This window comes from Mustela lutreola, chromosome 2 (assembly GCF_030435805.1).
Source record: "Mustela lutreola isolate mMusLut2 chromosome 2, mMusLut2.pri, whole genome shotgun sequence".
NCBI lineage: Eukaryota > Metazoa > Chordata > Mammalia > Carnivora > Mustelidae > Mustela > Mustela lutreola.
Genome location: NC_081291.1, coordinates 55,407,591 through 55,426,894, shown reverse-complemented (window position 1 = coordinate 55,426,894; position 19,304 = coordinate 55,407,591). Strand labels below are relative to the sequence as shown.

Genomic DNA, 19,304 nt, shown 5'->3' with positions numbered 1-19,304 from the left:
CATTCTTCTTTCCACACTCCCCCCACCCTCTGTAGGTGGTGGGGCCTCACCTGACCTAGGAGCCAACAGACTCACGGAGTTGGATCTCCTCTAAAGCCCCACAATCCTTTAATGGCAAATCTGAAATATGCTGAGATATCCAGGATACTCTGTACCCTGCCACCGCCATCATCCTCAGCTGAAAGATGATTAATTTTCAGTTATTCTGAAAACTGACTCTACTTATTGAAACTGATCCACGGTTAACTAATAAATATTGACTCTCCTAATACAGAGAAATGTTGATTACGTAAGTCATAAATGAATATCTATGAACAAATCAAATTTGTTCAACAAACCCGGAGCCTCAAGAATACATGATATTTCCTCCCAGGATTAATTAGCTGGAAATAAAGGTTAATATGATCAGGGTTGTGCTTCCTGGTGCTAGAAATTTTCAGTTGACTGCTGGAAGAAGAGGGAGAAGGAAGGGTTGAATGTTGTGCACCTAAGCCTAGGAGAATGCTAAGGGACTTTGGAACACTGCAATACTCAGGTGCTATTTTAACAGTGACAGCAGACTTAGCACAGTACTGAGCACTAAAGACATAGTTCTTAGCTTGCAGGAGTTCATCCCCTGAGAAGTCCGGTACAAACACTCTCTACAGCAGAGGATGAGAAAAGGCTTTAGGAGAACCTGTAACCGTGAATGGATTGTGCCTGAGGCAGATTAGGAAATCACTGGGTGGAGGTATCACTTGACCTCTGAAGAGGGCTTGCCTTAAGGAGAAAAGGGGTTGGAGAGGTCCCTACTTGCAGAGAGCAGGAGGAGTAAGGTGTGAGAATGAGTAGGATACCATGTGACATATTCAGGAAATGGGGTAGTTCAGAGTCATCAAAGTACAGGGAAGAAGACACAAAAACAGATGAGACAAGAAAGGCCAGGTCATTCAGAACCACTGCCCTTATCCCATAGTATCTAGGGGATGTGGGGCAATGGGATGGGGGGGGGGGTTCCTCCAGATGCCTTAAAATAGGAGAGGAAACATCTGTTTTAGAAAGACCACTCTGGTCCTCCATTTAAAAAAGACAAAAACACATGTGAGATGGAGTCTATTCTGTCAGTGATGGCTGCCCTAACAGATGCGCTCCTGCACATTCTCGCTACAGTTGGACTTAGATACTCTTCCCATCAAGTGGTGGAGGATGCATCCCCTCGCCTTGAACCTAGACAGACCTGTGTGATGGCTCAAGGAGTAGCAGAGGAAGTGACTTAGGTAAAAATGCCACTTTTTTCTCTTGTGTCCTCCTGGAATGTGTCCAAAATGCTATGAGGAAGCCCAGGCCACATGGAGAGGTCACATGGCATGATTCATACTGCCAACCAGCATCAGTTACTAGACAGACTAGGAAGCCTTTCAGATGACTCTAGCTCCGGCCACTTTCTAACTGCAACCACGAGAGACCTCCAGAGACAGTCTCCTATCTGAACCCCCTAGAACTACCAGATGATAATTTTTAAAAGTGTTTTTTTAAGCCAGAGCGTTTGGATGTAATTAGTTTTGCAGGATAACCAGGAAACACATATTTCTCGGTTTCTTTCCCAAAACCTAAAAAAGGGCAGTAAATGGGAAAAAAAGATATAACCTAAAGGACAAAGAAAATGCAAGAAAAGGCATAAGGTATCAAAATCGTCAACTCATTTTTGGAGGATAGACATACAGACAGTGGCAGCTGAGTTAGCAGAGAAAACTAACCAAATTGCCTGCAGGAAGGGATTCCAGTGAGAACAAGGACCAGCCCTTGCTCTCAAGAGGCTTGGAGATTTGGAGGCACAGATGTCTGGAAAGACTAACAAGAGGATCAGTCGAGAGTCACTGTAAGTAATCATGAGACCCTCAAATCCCCTGACCCCACTCTATAGAGACAAATGACTGCCCTTCCCCACCCTGGCAGGAGACAGTAAATTTATGCTTGGGAAAAATGAGAACTACAAGAGGAACTTGCCTCCACCCACAACGCATGCATGCACACACACACATACACAGACTGCATACAACCTATAAGCATGGGCTCCTGTCTCCTGCCTGCCAAGTTCCCTTTACATGACAGGTTAACATGTATGTTCAACAGAAGGAATCAAAATTCCAAGTTCAAGTGTTTTTACTCTAATACTACCATTAAATGATGCTCTAATATGACAGGGTCTGGAAAGACCCACTGTGAAGGACTTTCAGTGGCTGTGGCTCAGTTTAGATTTCATCTGATTGGTCAAAGGTCCAATCAGGACCTTTGCACACACACACCCACACACACATACACAGACTGCATACAACCTATAAGCATGGGCTCCTGTCTCCTGCCTGCCAAGTTCCCTTTACATGACAGGTTAACATGTATGCTCAATAGAAGGAATCAAAATTCCAAGTTTTGGAAATTTGGACCATGTTTAAGAAATGATGCTTGTCCTGCACAGTTAAAAACAACAACAACAACAAAAAAAACCACTTGTAAATTGCCAACATTTCAAAGTCAAAAGATTTCATTTACAAATCTGGATTTCTGGCTTCTCTTGAAAAACCCATTTCTGGCTGCATTCCAGGTGACTGAAGGGCTGCCCCTTTAAGTCTAGTGAGTTCTCCAGGTGTCACTATGACTATTTAACATACTAAGAGTGTTTATCTCAGCTTACTGACCTCCTTTAGAATACTTGCCAGCACCCCCCCCCCCCACTGTCCCTACTTCAAGCATATTTTTCACTTCAGCCCTAAGCAGTGCAGAGCCATTAAAGAACTTTATTAATAGAAGGAGCTCGCAAAGGCTGTTTCAGAACACTCGGGCAGTGGGAGGGGAAAGGGAGAGGGTGGTGGGTGGGGAGGGGACAATTGGTAGGGACTGGTTTGGAAGGTTAGGAAACCATGACAATAGGCCAGAGAGAACCTAAACTAGAGAACAGTGTAGGAGGGGCCAAACCGGAGGGCAGAACCAAGCGGATTTATTGTGTAGACACAGTCCTGACAGCGTAACCAGAGCCTCCCCAAGGCCGAAGCCTCAGGACAGCATCCTAGCTCTCCCCAAGGTGAAGTACGGGATCCAAAGCAAAGCACAGAAAAGAAAGCCTTCCCAAGAGACTTTTTGATTTTGAGGTGCATTTCCTGGCCTGTAGTGAACAGGTTGTGGGGCTGAAATAATCTGTTTAAGAAACTCAAGGGAGTGCCACTATTTATACTTTGAGAGTAAAAGGCCAGCAGGCCTCAGTGATTAACTTTTGTGGTGGCACCGGGCTAATAAAGAACTCCCAACCTCAAGATTGAGAGTTCCTAATTAGGCGAACTGCATTCTAAAACAAGGGACCAAGAGGAGGTACATTTTTCTGAGAAGATAATCTGATTTTCCACATGCTCTAAGATACTTGAGCCAAATACAACCTTGAATTAATATCTTTTCAAGGCCCAGGAAGCCTCAGGTCAGGAACTCCCAACAAAAGCCATCCTGGAGGGCGCCTGGGTGGCTCAGTGGGTTGAGCTGCTGCCTTCGACTCGGGTCGTGATCTCAGGATCCTTGGATCGAGTCCTGCATTGGGCTCTCTGCTCAGCAGGGAGCCAGCTTCCTCCTCTCTCTCTCTGCCTGCCTCTGCCTACATGTGATCTCTGTCAAATAAATAAATAAAATCTTAAAAAAAAAAAAAAAAAAGCCATCCTGGAGGGGAGTCAGAAACTCACTCTCACAGTGTCCCTGCATTGTGCGTTCCCACCATGCTACCACAGGCTCAGTCTCTTTTCTCTTCCTGGGAAAAGCAAGGACCAAGTATATAGAACCTGAGACCTCTCCAAGTAGCCTTCTATTGTGACAGAGCTTGACTTCGACAGAATCATGGAGGTGGGAAGACGGTTTTCTTTTCAAAGTCCTCGAGGACAGAAGAGGAGAAATAAGCAGAAATAACTATGAATAAATGTTCCACCACCTGCCAGCCATGTGACTTTGGAGAAGTTATGCTCCCCTGTTTAAGGCCTCAGCCACTTCAGCTATAAAAACAAGATAATACCATCCACTTCACAAAGTTATTGTGAAGATTAAACAGGATAATGTGAGTATAAGGAACATGCAGTCTGGTCTCATTGATTACATCTGTGTAGATTCCACGTTCTTAAAAATTAAGGCTAAAAAGAATTATAGGAGGTTTAACAGTTTATTTTTTTTTTAATTTTTTTTTTCTTTTTAGGATTTTATTTATTTATTTGACAGACAGAGATCACAAGTAGGCAGAGAGGCAGGGAGAGAGAGAAGGGGAAGCAGGCTCCCCACTGAGCAGAGAGCCCGATGCGGGGCTCGATCCCAGGACTCCAGGATCATGACCTGAGCCGAAGGCAGAGGCTTTAACCCACTGAGCCACCCAGGCACCCCAACAGTTTATTTTATAAACAGTAAATTATATAAATGATACAAACAAGTTTCATAAATTACTATACATAACAAGCATAAGCTACTACAGAAAAGTTGATACAAAGATATACATAAAAACTTAACAAAGGTAATTATTAAGCCTTCCCAGTCTACAAAATTAAGGAAAATCATCATTTCTGCTACCACAAAAGCAGTATCTTTACAAGTTTAAAAAAAAAAAAAAAAAAAACTTTGCTTAATAATAGTAATTTGAGGGCACCTGGGTGGCTCAGTGGGTTAAGCCGCTGCCTTCGGCTCAGGTCATGATCTTGGGGTCCCGGGATCGAGTCCCCCATCGGGCTTCTCTGCTCAGCAGAGAGCCTGCTTTCTCCTCTTTCTCTCTCTCTGCCTGCCTCTCTGCCTACTTGTGATTTCTCTCTGTCAAATAAATTAAAAAATAAATTAAAAAAAATAATAGTAATTTGAAAATTTTAGCACAACTGCAACTATTTAACCAAAATTTGGTCTTCATGGATGTTTATTATTTAAATAACCCTGGATGGCAAAAAACATGTTTACTCTGTGTTATGCACAAAACTATACATTGTTCCTGCTCTCAAGGAGCTCACAGACAAGTTAATCACTGACTGAAGTTAGTGTTAACTAGTTAGTTAAGTGTTGTGATAAAAAAGGACCTGCCCAGAGAACAAAGAGGGATGAGAAAGGAACACCTCTCATCCACAGAGCACTGGGCAAGGAGTGAACAGCCCCAGGCTCACTTCCCAGCACAAGGAAGACACCAAACTTTGCTTTCACTGAATTCATCTTAAACGGGGGATGATGGGGCACCTGGCTGGCTCAGTGGGTTAAAGCCTCTGTCTTCAGCTCAGGTCATGATCCCAGAGTCCTAGGATCGAGCCCCACATCAGGCTCTCTGCTTGGCGGTGAGCCTGCTTCCCCCTCTCTCTCTGCCTACTTATAATCTCTGTCAAATAAATAAATAAAATCTTTTAAAAAATTTTTTAAAGGGTGGGGATGATAATTTGAATATTCTTTATCATATATTACTGCTGGGGAAAGCACTGTTTCAGTAAATACCCATCTTTACTAGGTACTGTGGTAAGGGCTGAAATAGAGAGGGACAAGGCATTTTGAGACAGAGCTCAGAGTCTGGTGCCAAGAAGATGTACACACAACAGCTGGATACTGCCAGATAGATCATCACTCCTGTCATGCCCCCATCCCTGTGAATGAATAATCTTCAGTAGCGGTCAGTTTGAAAAAACAGCAATTGCATTTCAAAAACCAAAACAAAGTTTTGTCTTGTTTTTCTTTTGCCACACATTTTTGGAATTAGATCAATGGCTCGGGCCAGTAGTGTACATCAGAATTCCCTGTGATGCTCAGAAGTGCTGATGTAAGGCCCCACCCAAAGCCTATTGCTCCACAACCACTGGGGCCTGGCAGTTCTTTACTCTACTACCCTCCCAGTCAAGAACCCTTTCATTTAAAGGCAGATAAACAATGTTAAAAGCACTATTGATACAAATGTGGATACTTATTAACAGACAGTTAAAAAAAAAAAAAAGCATAGCTAGTAATAGCTAGTATACTACAACTTCAATATTTTTTGTGATTAAAGCCACTAAAACACTGTCACTAAAAAGACTTACAGTGAGGGGCGCCTGGGTGACTCTTGATTTCTGACTCTTGATCAGGTCATGACCTGAGGGTTGTGGACTGAGGCCCGATATAGGCTTCACGCAAAGAGTGGAAGACTGCTTAAGATTCGTTCTCTGCACCTGCACCTCATGTGCACACTGTCTTGCTAAAATAAATAATTTTTTGAAAAGATATCTAGAAAAAACACAAAGGAGCAAAAAAAATGGCACCATGGCAGCACTAATCTCAGCTTGCAAAGGGCTGTTACCTCCTGATATTGTTTGCAACCTGTCTCTGTACCTGTGCACCTGTTTGCAAGGGAAGAAAAGCTGCTCAAGATTATGAACCTTTCTACATTACTTTTTTTTTTTTAATTGAATTTATTTGAGAGAGATCATGAGAGCCCAAGCGGGGGAGAGGGGAGAAACAGACTCCCTGCTGAGCAGGAAGCCTATATAGGACTCAATCCCAGGACTCTGGGATCCTGACTTGAGCTGAAGGCACATACTTAACCCACTGAGCACCCAGGCAGCTCTCTACATTACTTTTAACATTAAACAACTAACCTTTAAGAATGAACATCTACTGATTCCTATTACCAGCAGGCCACTGATAACAGCATGGTTTTACAGCATAAACGTTAAGGTCAAAAGGACTAGGTCACAGCTTTGGGTTCCCTTATTGCACCTGTAATATTATGCAGGTTGCTTACTTTACTCAGGCCTCGGATCCTACACCTCAGTAAAATGAAATAACTGTGCCTTGTTCACAGTGCTAATGATAAGCCATCAGAGAAACATTAATGATTTAGTATTTACTTCAAAATTTGTGCAATTGTACTGTTTACAGAAAAGAAAAACCTAAAACTCATTGATGCATGAATTTTTACACTGTATCTGGAAGCATTATTAGACATTAAAAAGTAACTTTTGAACAAGAGTACAACTGTAAAAACAGTCCATGTTTACAAGGATTTACCACCAAAATACTGTCTAACCATAGGCACACATCACTTGACCTTTCTTGTTCTCACCCACCTCTCCTGTAAAATCTCCCTGCCAGAAGAGGACTGGACCATATCATTTTTTGAGTCCCCTTCCAGGTACAGGATCTGTGTGGTTCACCAAGACATTACAAATTTAAGTCTCTTCCTCACTTACTTCTTTTCGAGGTGAGAACATGGGAAAAGAAAAAAATAGTATGTTTAAAGCATTTCCTATCAGATAGAAATATTATAAGATATAGAACAAAATACTCAAAGTTGGGGTCAGCCTGATCAAAGCACAACTGTTTAAGAAAAAAGGTTAACCCATTCATCTTGGGATCAGTATTTATTCATAACAAACAATAAAAAAGCAAGAAAAAAAATCAATTAGCAAAGAATCTTCCTCCTACAAAGCATGATAATCAAGAAGAGTCTAGCCGAAACATTTCAGGGCATCTAAGATAAGTAAGTGATCCACACCTCCCAAGCAAGTCAAAACCAAGACTTAAAAAAGAAATATCTAAAGAAAACCTACAACCCCAAATCCCTAAGACCAAGAGAAGCGATTTTCTTTATGTATTTAGCAATTCTGAAGAATCGTTTTACACACACTTATTTCCTGTTCCAAATAACAGGGAAAGGACTTAAGATTTGGGTCACGTGTTCACTAGAAGACCATAAACAACAGATTTTGGACGATTTCAATACTTTACCTAATACTGCCGGAACCTGACGGCCTTTAAAACCTAATTTTAAAACATCCGTAAAGAGTAGGGCACAAACAATTCAATACCCACCAATAAACCACCCACTCAACCTACAGGCTCTCTGCTGTGAGGCTGCTTCTTCAATCAACAAACACAGAGGCTTCAGCTCAGCGGGAGGCTGGGATGGAAGCTATCACCGGGAGAACACAGTAACCTCCTAGCCTGGAGAAGCTCGCAGGCTTGCACCCGAATAACGGTGCCCCGCGTTCCCAGATTTTTAAGACGACCAACCGGTCCTTTGCCCTGAAAACAGACGCGTTCGGGGCACTGAAATTTCATTTTCGCCTAGCGGCTGCGCCAGCCCAATCCGGGGCGGAGGCTCCCCGGGCCGCAGCGCCGACACAAGCTCCCGCCCGCTCGCCGCCGGGCCCGCGGGCCGCCGAGGGGCCGGATGGACCAGCGCCGGCCGCGCCGTTCCGGTGCGCGCGCGCGCCTCAGCCAATCGCGTGCTCGCCCGGCCCCCGCGGCCGCGGCGAGGCTGGCGCTGGGAAGAGGAAGAAGAACATTCGCCCTCCTCCTACCAGCGCGCGGGCGGCGGCGGCGGCGGCACCGGGGTCACGAACTCTGACCTTTCACTGACAAAAACAATAACAAACCCCCCCTTCCCCGCGACCCCGGCGGCGCCCCCGGGCCCGCCCCCGTCGCCCCCGCTCCCACCTCGGCGTCTCGTCTCTCGCCTGCTGCCCCGCGAGCCCGCGGCCCCGGGGCTCCCGCCATCCGCCAACGCCGGGAGCCCGGCCTCCCCGCGCCCTGCCCTCCGCGTCGGGGGCCGCCCGCCGCAGACACGGGACCTGCTTCGAGGCCGCTTTGGCGCCAAATCCTGAGGTAAAATTGAAAAGGGGCCGGGGCGGGCTCGGGCCGGCGGCGGAGGGGGCGGGCCTGGCGCGCGGACATGGAGCCGCCGCGACGGCGGCTGAACCCGACCCTTTTACCTTTGCCACGGGGCGGCGGCGGCGGCGCCGGACGCTTTGCATAGTGGGCCGGGCCGCTCCCCTCCCCTCCCCGCCCGCGGCCGGGCGAAGCGAGCGGGCTCCCCCTGACCGGCCCGGCCGGCGCGAGGGTGGGGGCGGAGGGGGAATGGCCGCGGCCCCGCCTCACAGTTGGCCCTCCGCCAGCGCCGCCATTTTGTTCTCGATGGAGATGGCTCCGGCTGGGCTGGGCTCCCCTCCTCCTCCCTTTTATCCTCCTCCTCCCTGCAGTCCCTCCTTCCCTAGTTCCCCGGCTCCTCGCCCCTCGGCTTCCCGCCCGCCGTTGGAGACCGCCGCGGCCCAACCGCCGTTTTTTCCTGAAGGGAGGGTGGAGGAAAAGGAGGGAGGCGGGTGCGGGGCGCGACTTCGTGAGCGACGGCTGGCGCGACCAATTGGTGCCCAGATAGGAGGGCGGGTGCCTCTGGCTCCACCCCCCGAGGCTCTATTGATTGGCTCGAGTAGGAGGGGGCGGTCCCCGCGGGGCGCGGGAGCCCTGGCGGGGCGGGAGCAGAGGCCGAGGTGCTGTGTGAGGCCGGGGCGATGGGGGCGGGGCCGGGGGCGGGGCGCGCGGGGGCGCGGCCTAGGTTAAGAGTCTGGGGCGCGCGGGGACGCGGCAAGGGGCCAGGCGGCTTCCCTCCGCCTGCAGCGCGTCCAGATTGCGTACGGTAGAACAATAGTAATAAAGGTGATGAAGCATCTTGAATCCGCGGCGCTGGCTCGTGCGAAGGGCGTTTCGGAACCTGGACATCCTTCGGGGCTCCTGCCGGTGTTTTCGGCATGGCCGCGGGCGACTCCCTTCCAAGGCTCAATTTCCTGGACTGTAAAATGGGGAGAGAGGTGGTTCTTGCCATGCCCAGACCTCCCTTCTCAAGATGGTTTTAGGGGCTCTGCTCAGAAAATGGAGTCAGGCTACTTTGTGAATCTCAATGTAGAAATGGTGTTCCTGTAGAAAATGGGGTGTAGAGCCACCAGGAGTGGAAGGCTTAAGGATACTGAGGGCTTGACAAAACCGAGGTAAATCTGAGGTAATTCTCATTCGTTGATTAAATGCATATTTGCCTAGTTTGGGGCACTGGAGGATACATCTAGGGAACCACCTAGACAAAGCCCTTGCCTCCTAGAAGTGGGAGTTGGGGTGAATAGATATTAAAGAGATGATTACAGATTAAAGATGATTTTCAATTTCATGAAAGAAAGGAAATGAAACTGAGTGATGTGTTAAAGAAGGCCTGAGGAGAGACTAATTTAGATCGGATGTTCCGGGAAGGTCTCCATGAGGTTGAACGCAGGAACCCAAGGAAGGAATGGTGTTCTGGCAAGAGAAAACAGCAATTGTAAAGGTCCAGGAGGGAAAGTGTCTGAAATGATTGAGAACAGGCCAGTTGTGGCTGGAGAGTGGTTGGAACTAGTTCATTGTCCTTTTTCCATAATCCCACTCTACCTCCAAGCTAAAGTCTGTGAAGTATGACAAACGTAGTGGACAATAAATCTTCAATTTTAACAAAAAAGTAGACAAGGAAAATATAGCCATCAAATGAATTGCTGATGGGAACATGACTGAGGGGGAAAGCCTCAGAAAATTACTTTACTTCTAGATTCAAGTCTTTTGTTAGTCCCTTATATCCATCTTTAGTTCATAAAGTATTTGCCATGCCCCGCTAATACCGCAGGCACTGGGTGACTAAGGCACTGATCCGTGTCCTCAATAATGTGAATGTGGTTTTATACAGGTGAATTTTGTTCTCTGACCACCCCCATATGTATAGACACACACGTAAAATATTTTAAGCTGCAGCTGAGTAGTGTTGTGGTTATCAGTGTCAACATTTACCAGCTATATGACTTTGAATAATTTTCATAACTTTTTTGAGTCCTGTGTTTTCATCTGGACAGTAATAGAGCCTTTTTTTCTAGAATTGAGCTTTAAATGAGTTAATGTAAATAAAGAGCTTAGAAAATTGCCTGACACATGCTCATAATTGGAGTTGTTATTATGAAGCACTAGCTGTCTGGTAAAAACATTGGACTAGTTAAGTGGTATGAACAGTGACATTTTTAGGCAGTGTGATATAGGGGCAAAACACTGGCTTAGAACACTAAGGTTCTAGTTTTAGCTCTTCTGCTTTTGGCTTGTCACTTGGCATCCAGGCCAGAAGTTTATTTAGAAAACCAAGTAGTGGAAGTAAATACTACTAATGAAAGTAAAGGTGCTTTATAGTGTACAAAATTCCCTTACAGACATTATATTGTTCAACACCCACTAGAATCCCTGTAATAGTAGAGGCCATTTGCCTGCTTCCTATTTTTTTTTTTTTCAAAGATTTTTTATTAATTTATTTGACAGAGAGAAAGATCACAAGTAGGCGGAGAGTCAGGCAGAGAGAGAGGAGGAAGCAGGCTCCCGCTGAGCAGAGAGCCCGATGCGGGGCTCGGTCCCAGGACCCTGAGATCATGACCTGAGCCGAAGGCAGCGGCTTAATCCACTGAGCCACCCAGGCGCCCCAGCCTGCTTCCTATTTTAAGACCTTTCTAAAACTACCATTTTCTTATCCTTGTACCTCTAGTTCCCTGTGCTCTAAATACAGTGGTACCCTTGCCCTAGGCCCTTTCATGTGCTCTTCGCCTGAAATCTCATATGCCTGCCCACATATTTATCCAACAGACCACCTCCCCGCACCCTACCCCTGCTGCCCCACTCCAGTCCTGGAGCTCTCAGCTCAAGCATCACTTCCTCAGGGAAGCCCTTTCCGATGCCTAGATAAGATTCTTTTACTTTACATTGTGTTCTTTTTCCTTGTAAGGTTTATTTCACTTTTTTTTTTTTAATTATAATTGCTTTATTTATTTATTTGTTTGTTTGTTTGTTTGACGGGGTGGGGCGGGGAGAGAGATCACAAGTAGGCAGAGAGGCAGGCAGAGAGAGGGGGGAAAGCAGGCTCCCTGCCAAGCAGAGAGCCAGATGCAGGGCTTGATCCCAGGACCCTGAGATCATTACCTGAGCCAAAGGAAGAGGCTTAACCCACTGAGCCACACAGGTGCCCCTTTATTTCACTTTTTAATTATACTGCATTATATGGTTGGTTGATATCTGTTCCCCTTACCATACTGTAAGCTTTGTGAGAGCAGGAATCATTTAACTCACCATTGTATTTCCAGCACTTCGCAGAGTGTCTGGTACTGTTTGTTGAGTGAATAACTCATGATATCACTGATAACTAAGTTGCTGCTCTTTAATTGTTCCTTTTTATGTGGGCTTGCTTGGCAATTCACATAGCACTGCCAGCAATAAAATGTCTTTTCCAGTATTTGGATGAATTTGGGAATTGGTCCCTCACAGATGTGGCTCTGCCTGGAGAGGTAAATAGGAATAAAAGAACCCAGATTAATCACTTTTTAGCCGTTTATATGTTGATTTGTGGGTTTTTTAATACAAGAAATAGATAATTTAATAGTTGATTGAATTGTAAGTTAAATCTATTTCATATAGAACTCATTAATAAGTAGCCCAGATATTATCACATCATTTCAAGTGAGGAAACAAAGCATCCGTGTGATTTTCTTGAAATTAAAAATGGTGGTCTTTGTTTCTCTATCACAGAGGATCAAAGAACAGTAAAGAAGACTGGTGGGTTTGCAGTGAGTTGGGAGTTGAAAGTCTCGTAGCCATTGATTTCAAATATTTATTTTAACAATAATTTGATTCATGCAGTGGAGTTACTGGAAATCACTTTTTAATTGCTTTACCAAGGTTAAGCAGATTTTTGCGAACTGTGTGTCAAGTTTCTACTGGAAAGTCTGGTAAATAGGACACTCTAGCAACATTTTTATTTAGTTCTTTATTTTTGGACATTCCTTTTCTATCCCATTCAAGGATTTTTTGGTATCACTTGTTCAACACTTTTGATTCCTTGAACTAATTAATTACTCAGGGTAACCAGAGAGCTGATAGTTTAATGAAAAAGCTATATGTTGTTTTAATCATTAAATTACTTATTTATTGCCTTCAACGGTTGTATTTATGGTGATCTTGAAGTTTTGTTGGAACATGCGTTTATAGAAAGAAGAAAAACCCTGTGTAATAACCTTACTCTACAAGGACTTGTGGGAAGTTTTAAGATTTGTTTCCAAGGAGGGGCGCCTGGGTGGTTCAGTGGGTTAAAGCTGCTTTCGGTTCAGGTCATGATCCCAGGGTCCTGGGATCGAGCATCAGGCTCTCTGCTCAGCGGGGAGCCTGCTTCCTGCTCTCTTCTGCCTGCCTCTCTGCCTACTTGTGATCTCTGCCAAATAAATAAATAAAATCTTAAAAAAAAAAAAAAAAAAGATTTGTTTCCAAGGAGTCAAGTGACAGTACAGCATCTGTGTCTGGAGCCTTGAGTGGGTAGCCTGTTAGAGTCTTACACATTCCTGACTTGACACGTAGGGATAGCTGAGCCAACACTGAGATCAGGGCCAGGAGTAGAGGCCAATTGTCCAAATGACTTAATAGAACAAGGTAGGTGGGCCTTTGTAGAGTAGCACCCCCTCAGTCATAGCACTGAACCACTGGCCTCATGTATTTAGCTGTTTGAATGTGACCTATTGAGGGCTCTCATTTGGAATTTATACCTTTGAGTTATCTTACCTAAGTGCCAAATGCTCCTTTAGTCCCAAAGCACTTCCTAAAGCAGATAATGATCCCCTTTAATCAGTACCACTTAGGAAGACTGTAAAGAAGTCCTTCTTAAAACTCATCAAGTCCACTCTCACATCTGATGCAGAGCTCCCTAGCCAGAGTTAGTTCATCTCTTTTTACTTCATTGCGGGTTGTGAGGAGCTTAAATAGTGTTGACCTTTTCTCTCCACGTATGATTACCACCTTTAACCTGATAGACACATTTGTGCTCCCATCACACACAGTTAAAAAAAAAAAATGTTGTCCTTATATATTGGAGTTTGACTTGCCTCCAACCTGACACACCTAGAGGCTGAGATACATTTTATAATTCCCTTCAGTCCTGCCATTCCTTCCCCATGTCGCTTGTCACACTGCTGCCACCTCCTTCCTATGCTCTCTCCAGTGCCCTGAGTGCTAGAGAGTTAAACAGCTCTGTGCTAAAAGGCAGGACCGCCTGGGAACAGCGATTCAGCTAGCATAGCTTATAGTGATGATGAGGGGGACTGAGCAGGGAAGGTGAAAGTCCATATCAAGGCACTAGCATGGGGCATTTTTAGGATAACAGTATGAGCAGATTCATGCCCCTGACATCTGGAAATCTTAGAGTGGAAGGATGGGAGGTGAATTGTTTAAGATGGGAAAGGAATAGGCTAGCTCAGACACCCAACTATCCTTTCTGATTCACCCCTAGACTCCAGGTATACCCTATAAGGATGAAAGGCAACCTCAGGTGCACAGTGTGATGTTTAGAAAAAAAAAAAAAATTCTCTACTATAATAAGAGGCCTGAAGTCTTAATAGGTTAAACCTTTCAGTCCTTAACTGTTGACAGTAACCCCAAAGATTCTGATTCCTGGAAATGTTAATTTGTTGCAGAGAAAATTTCCATGCATAAACAAGGATATCACTCTCTCTGTTTGGATTAGTAGTAGGAGGTATGAGAGGTATTGGGGCCTAGAAAATTAAAGTGAGTGGGAGAAGTTTGAGGCTTGTGGGAGCAGACTCAGACTTGGAAGGTTTCGTGGATTTACTGAAGTCACCTTATTTGCCCTTTTTTTAAAAAAAAGATTTTATTTATTTATCTGAGAGAGAGAGCACGTGCACCAACAAGGGGAAGGGGCAGAGGGCGTGAGAGAAGCAGACTCCCCTCTAACCAGGCAGCCAGATGTGGGACTAGATCCCAGGACCCTGGGATCATGACTTGGGCTAAAGATAGATGCTTACCTGACTGAGCCACCCAAGCACCCTATTTTTTTTTTTTTCCAAGATTTTATTTATTTATTTTAGACTGCACGTGTGCACAGGCATGAGCGACCTAGGGGAAGAGGGAAGAACAGAGGAAGAGGGACAAGCAGACTCTGTGCTGAGCACAGAGCCCTGCATGGGGCTCCATCTCAGGACCCTGAGATCATGACCTGAGCCAAAACCAAGAGTCGCATGCTCAACTGAGCCACACAGGCACCCTACCTTATTTGCCTTTATTGTTCATATGTTGACAGAAGCTAGGCAAAAAAAGAAAGAAAGAAAGAAAGAAAAAATAATAATAGTTTCTTACCTGGCTGCTCACACATGCAACCTCAAGAACTCTGATAACGGCCTGCCTTCATGTGGCAAGCAGGTCTTGGCTGAGGAAGACACATACCAAAGATTGGATGGCTCTTGAGAAGTCACACAATGCCAGCAGGTTTCATGATGCATTTGCCCTGCTAATGTTTTTTGAACTTGAATCTAATTATTGTATTATTTGTGAAACATTTCAGAAATGCCATTTGTTTTGTCCTCATTCTTTTTCTTTCCTGCTCCATTGCTTCTATAATAATGCTGCTTTTTATTAGGTTGATTAGGTGAATAGCCTGGAATTATTGAAAAATCACTTTTCACCAAGGTTAAAAGCAGCATATACTGCAAAGTATATGCCAGCCCTTGGCTAAAAAGACTGGTAATTAGAATACCTTTGTTGGGATGCCTGGGTAGCTCAGTCAGTTAAGCATCTGACCCTTGGTCTCACCTCAGGTCTTGATCTGAGGGTTGGGAGTTCAAGCCCCATGTTGAGCTCCACTCTGGGCATGAAGTCTGCTTTAAAAAAACAAAAGGTAGAATATATGTGTTGAGTTATTTAGTACAAAACAGATTCTTGAAATTTTAAATTTATAATACATTTCTTTTCTGAAGAAGGAAAAGACAGTCAAGTTTTTAAAATAGGAAAATTTTCAAATGAAGGAAAGATAATATTGCTTTAAAAGTCCTGTATAGGGGCACCTGGGTGGCTCAGTGGGTTAAAGCCTCTGCCTTCAGCTCCGGTCATGATCCCAGGGTCCTGGAATTGAGCCCTGTATCGGGCTCTCTGCTCAGAGGGGAGCCTGCTTCCTCCTCTCTCTCTGCCTGCCTCTCTGCCTACTTGTGATCTCCGTCTGTCAAATAAATAAATAAATAAATAAATAAAAATAAAAATAAGAGTCATGTACAAGAATGTCCATAGGAACACTAGTTGTACGAACTACAAACTAGAAACAATCTTGAATGTTCATCAGCTATAGAAAGGATACATAAATTATGGCATAGTCATATATCGGAATACTGTACAACAATGAAAACAGATTAACTCTTGATGTTTATCACAAAAATAATGAGCAAAAGAAGACAGACACAAAAAATGTATTATAGCTCAAAAACAAGCAAAACTAATAGAAGTCAGGAGAGAGAAGGGAACTAAATAACGGTGTGGGGGTACAAAGGAAAATTTTGGGGGTGCTAGTAATGTTTTCTGATTTGAGTGGTGTGTACATGTGTATTCACTTGATGAAAATTCACTGAGTGGTTTATGAATTGTGCACTTTTTATTTGCATATTGTACTTTAGTAAAAATTTTTACTTTACAAAAATATGGTAAAATTATCCTCATTATTTTAATCAAGGTGATTATTAGATAGATAACATTTTAAGGGAAAGGTGTTTTCAAGTTCCAAAAGAACTGCCATGTTACTTAATATCTGAGTGGACTAGGTCAGAAATTTCTGTGAGCAATACTGAACATAAATCACATATTTTGGAATTAGTGGTATAAATGAGTTAAGTTGTCTAGCTTACTGATGTATGCAGTTTGCTCACTTAGATAATTAACTGTCTCCTGTCACTTTTTAAAATTCTCTCCTCTTGACTTCTGTTTTCTGGGAAACTATCTTGAAGGGCACTGTGGTATAGAGCGAATGTTGTAATTTTAGAGGCAAAGAGGCCTTAGATTCCTAAGTCATCTCTTACTAAATGGATGACTTGAAACAAGTTGAAATTCTGAGCTGTTTCTTCTATGTTTGTGGAGCTAATAATACTTAGAAGGGGGTATTTTAAAGATTAAATGATGCCTAGTTTGACATAAGGCACATAGTAGATGCTCAGGAAGTGTGTCCTGCTTTCCTTCCATCCTTCTATCCATGGTTCATACTAACAGAAATAAAGAGAGTGCATATAACCTTTACACTTGGGCCCTTGGTAAGGGAGGAAATCACCCACAGTGTACATGATTTCTTAGGGGCAGTCTCATACAGAAAATTGTAGTGCCGCTCCCATAGAATAGGAACTCCATGTAGATGAGAGTCACTTCTCTTCCCCACTATTCATTCACTCTTTACCTTACCTCCCTTCCCCACCACACAAGAAAAAGGTTTCCTATGGGTGGCAGGAAACTAATCTTTGAGTATAAATAACGCCGGGATTTCTGAAAAAAGGATATATATACCTGGGGGCTTCCGGGTGGCGCAGTGGTTAGGCATCCGATTCTTGGTTTCAACTCAGGTCCTGATCCCCCGGTTGTGAGATCCAGCCAGGGCTGGGTTCCCTGCCGAGTCTTAAGACTCTTCCCCTCTACCTCTGCCCTCCTCCCTCCCCACACGCACTCACTCTCTTGCTCTCAAGTAAATAAATCTTTTTTAAAAATGCATATCTGAACTTGAGGCATCTCTGTATGCGTGTTTTGTATTGATGAACACATATTCAGTATGCCACCTGAGTTCCATTTCCTGATTTTAAGTCTTGATCTAGGATTTCAAGTCTTCACCTGTGTATTTTTTATTTTTTAATTCTCAGGCAATCCAGATTCTTCAATTTTTATTTTCCCATGAGTACAAAAAGACTTCTGACAGTTACAGCATAATAAAACAAACCAGATACTTCGTACCTATTAAGAAGGTCTATACCCAGTAGTATTTTACAAGTTATTACCTTATTTTTAAATATTTGTGAGGTTTATCCTAATATAGGCCTTTTATTTTTGCCAATGTGAATGATTTAACAATGAATTGCAAACCCTTCGTGAGCATATTCACATTTCATGTGGTTCTCATGTCAGAATGAGACCAGTTCCTAGTTACAATACACCTTAAGCAGTTCGAATTTTTGCATTCAAATTTCTTTGAGAAAGTAAAAGTGTCACGATATTCTTATACCAATAGTAGTTACCATTTATTGCATGTCTGCTATGTGCCAGGCACAGTGTTGGGCTCTTGACATACATATTTAAGATCTGATCTTCAGCCTTCACAGTAACCTCATGCAGTGTGGTGTCAGATCAGCTTAGTGTCAGAGCCTCAAAAATCCAGTATATTTGTTTAAATAGGAAAATATCAAGACTAGATATCTTAAATGTTACATAATCATGGGCCACGCACTCCATAAATATGGATGATGTGAATCCGTTATTGTGAAGGGCTAGGCAGCTCACTCATTCCTCTCAGTGAAGACAGAGTTTCCTTGTCCCAGGACTTGTTTATTGTTATTTGAGACACTGGCTCCCAAACCTGCCCCTGTGGAGAGGATAGGTGGTCTATCCTGGTGACTGATCTGGGGATTCAGGTGTTCCCAGTCGGATCTCAGTTTTCACTACAGTGGGGTCTGTAGCCCTGCCTGACTAAAAAAAACCCTGGTTGCAAAATTTGGTCAGCTGTATACTTTGGTGAGCCCAGAAGAGTTGATTCAGAGTCACCATTGTATTCTCTGTTTTTTTGTTGTTAGAAGAGTGATACTGTTCTACTTGTATTTGAAAGGATTTATATTATAAAATCTACCACCACATAAGGCCAAGCAATAATATTTTTAGTTTCCATCGTTCTGTGGTATGTATCAGTTTTATATGCTGTGCTCTGTTCTCATTTGTGTGCTGTTCAGGAATAACTCACTTTTTCATGTTAAGTTTAAGACTGCCTTCATTGCTAGTCTTTCTAGCCACCCCTTTCTAACTGCCTTCCCACATACAGTCTCTTCTTTTCCATCTGTCAACACCATTTCCCAAGGGGCTTTTTTTTTGAAGATCCAGATGTGATGGCTTCACTTCTCTGACAAACCTCTGGTAATTCTCTCTTGTCAACAGTGTCAGCCTCTCTTCCCCTGACCTCTCTAGCAGCTTCCCAACTGATTGTCTGCTGTTCTATTTTCCTTCATACCTGCCAGTTTGTTTGAGGTGTCTCTTCTGCCTGGAACTCTCTCCCTGTCATCCCATTTTTTGATTGCTAAATTTCCATTCTTCCTTCAAGACCTAGTTAAAATAGCTCCTCTCCTATGAAACCATTATTGGCTCCCACAGGCAGAAAGTGGAGCTTTTCTCTTTGGATACTCATTGTAGCATTTACATTGCATAGCTATTACAGGTTCGTTCGTAAGTTCTTCAGGGACAGGACTTTCTCTTCATTCTCTTCCTTCTTCCTCCTTTCTTCTTCTTCGTGTCAGTTAATTGACTGCCTAGTTCACAACAGTTGCTTTCAAAGGTTTGGTGGTCTTGAATTTGATTAGTTTAAAACCACCATAGGAAAATACTCTGTAGTAGCTTTTTTTTTTAACTTCAGGTACTTGGTCTTACAGCTCTTTTGGCAACTAATGAGGCTCTTTTTCAGAAGCATTATTGTGCATGTGGGCAGTTTT

General features: G+C 43.8%; 1 protein-coding gene across 2 annotated transcripts in view; it reads left to right on the top strand.

Moving 5' to 3' along the window:
- Positions 1-8,240: 8,240 nt before the first annotated feature.
- NR2C2 (nuclear receptor subfamily 2 group C member 2) overlaps positions 8,241-19,304 on the top strand; it is a 102,110-nt gene continuing 91,046 nt past the window's right edge. For both annotated transcript variants that reach the window (XM_059161828.1, XM_059161827.1), the window contains exon 1: positions 8,241-8,601. The gene's annotated coding sequence lies outside the window, so the exon portion shown is untranslated. The remainder of the gene's footprint in view (positions 8,602-19,304) is intronic.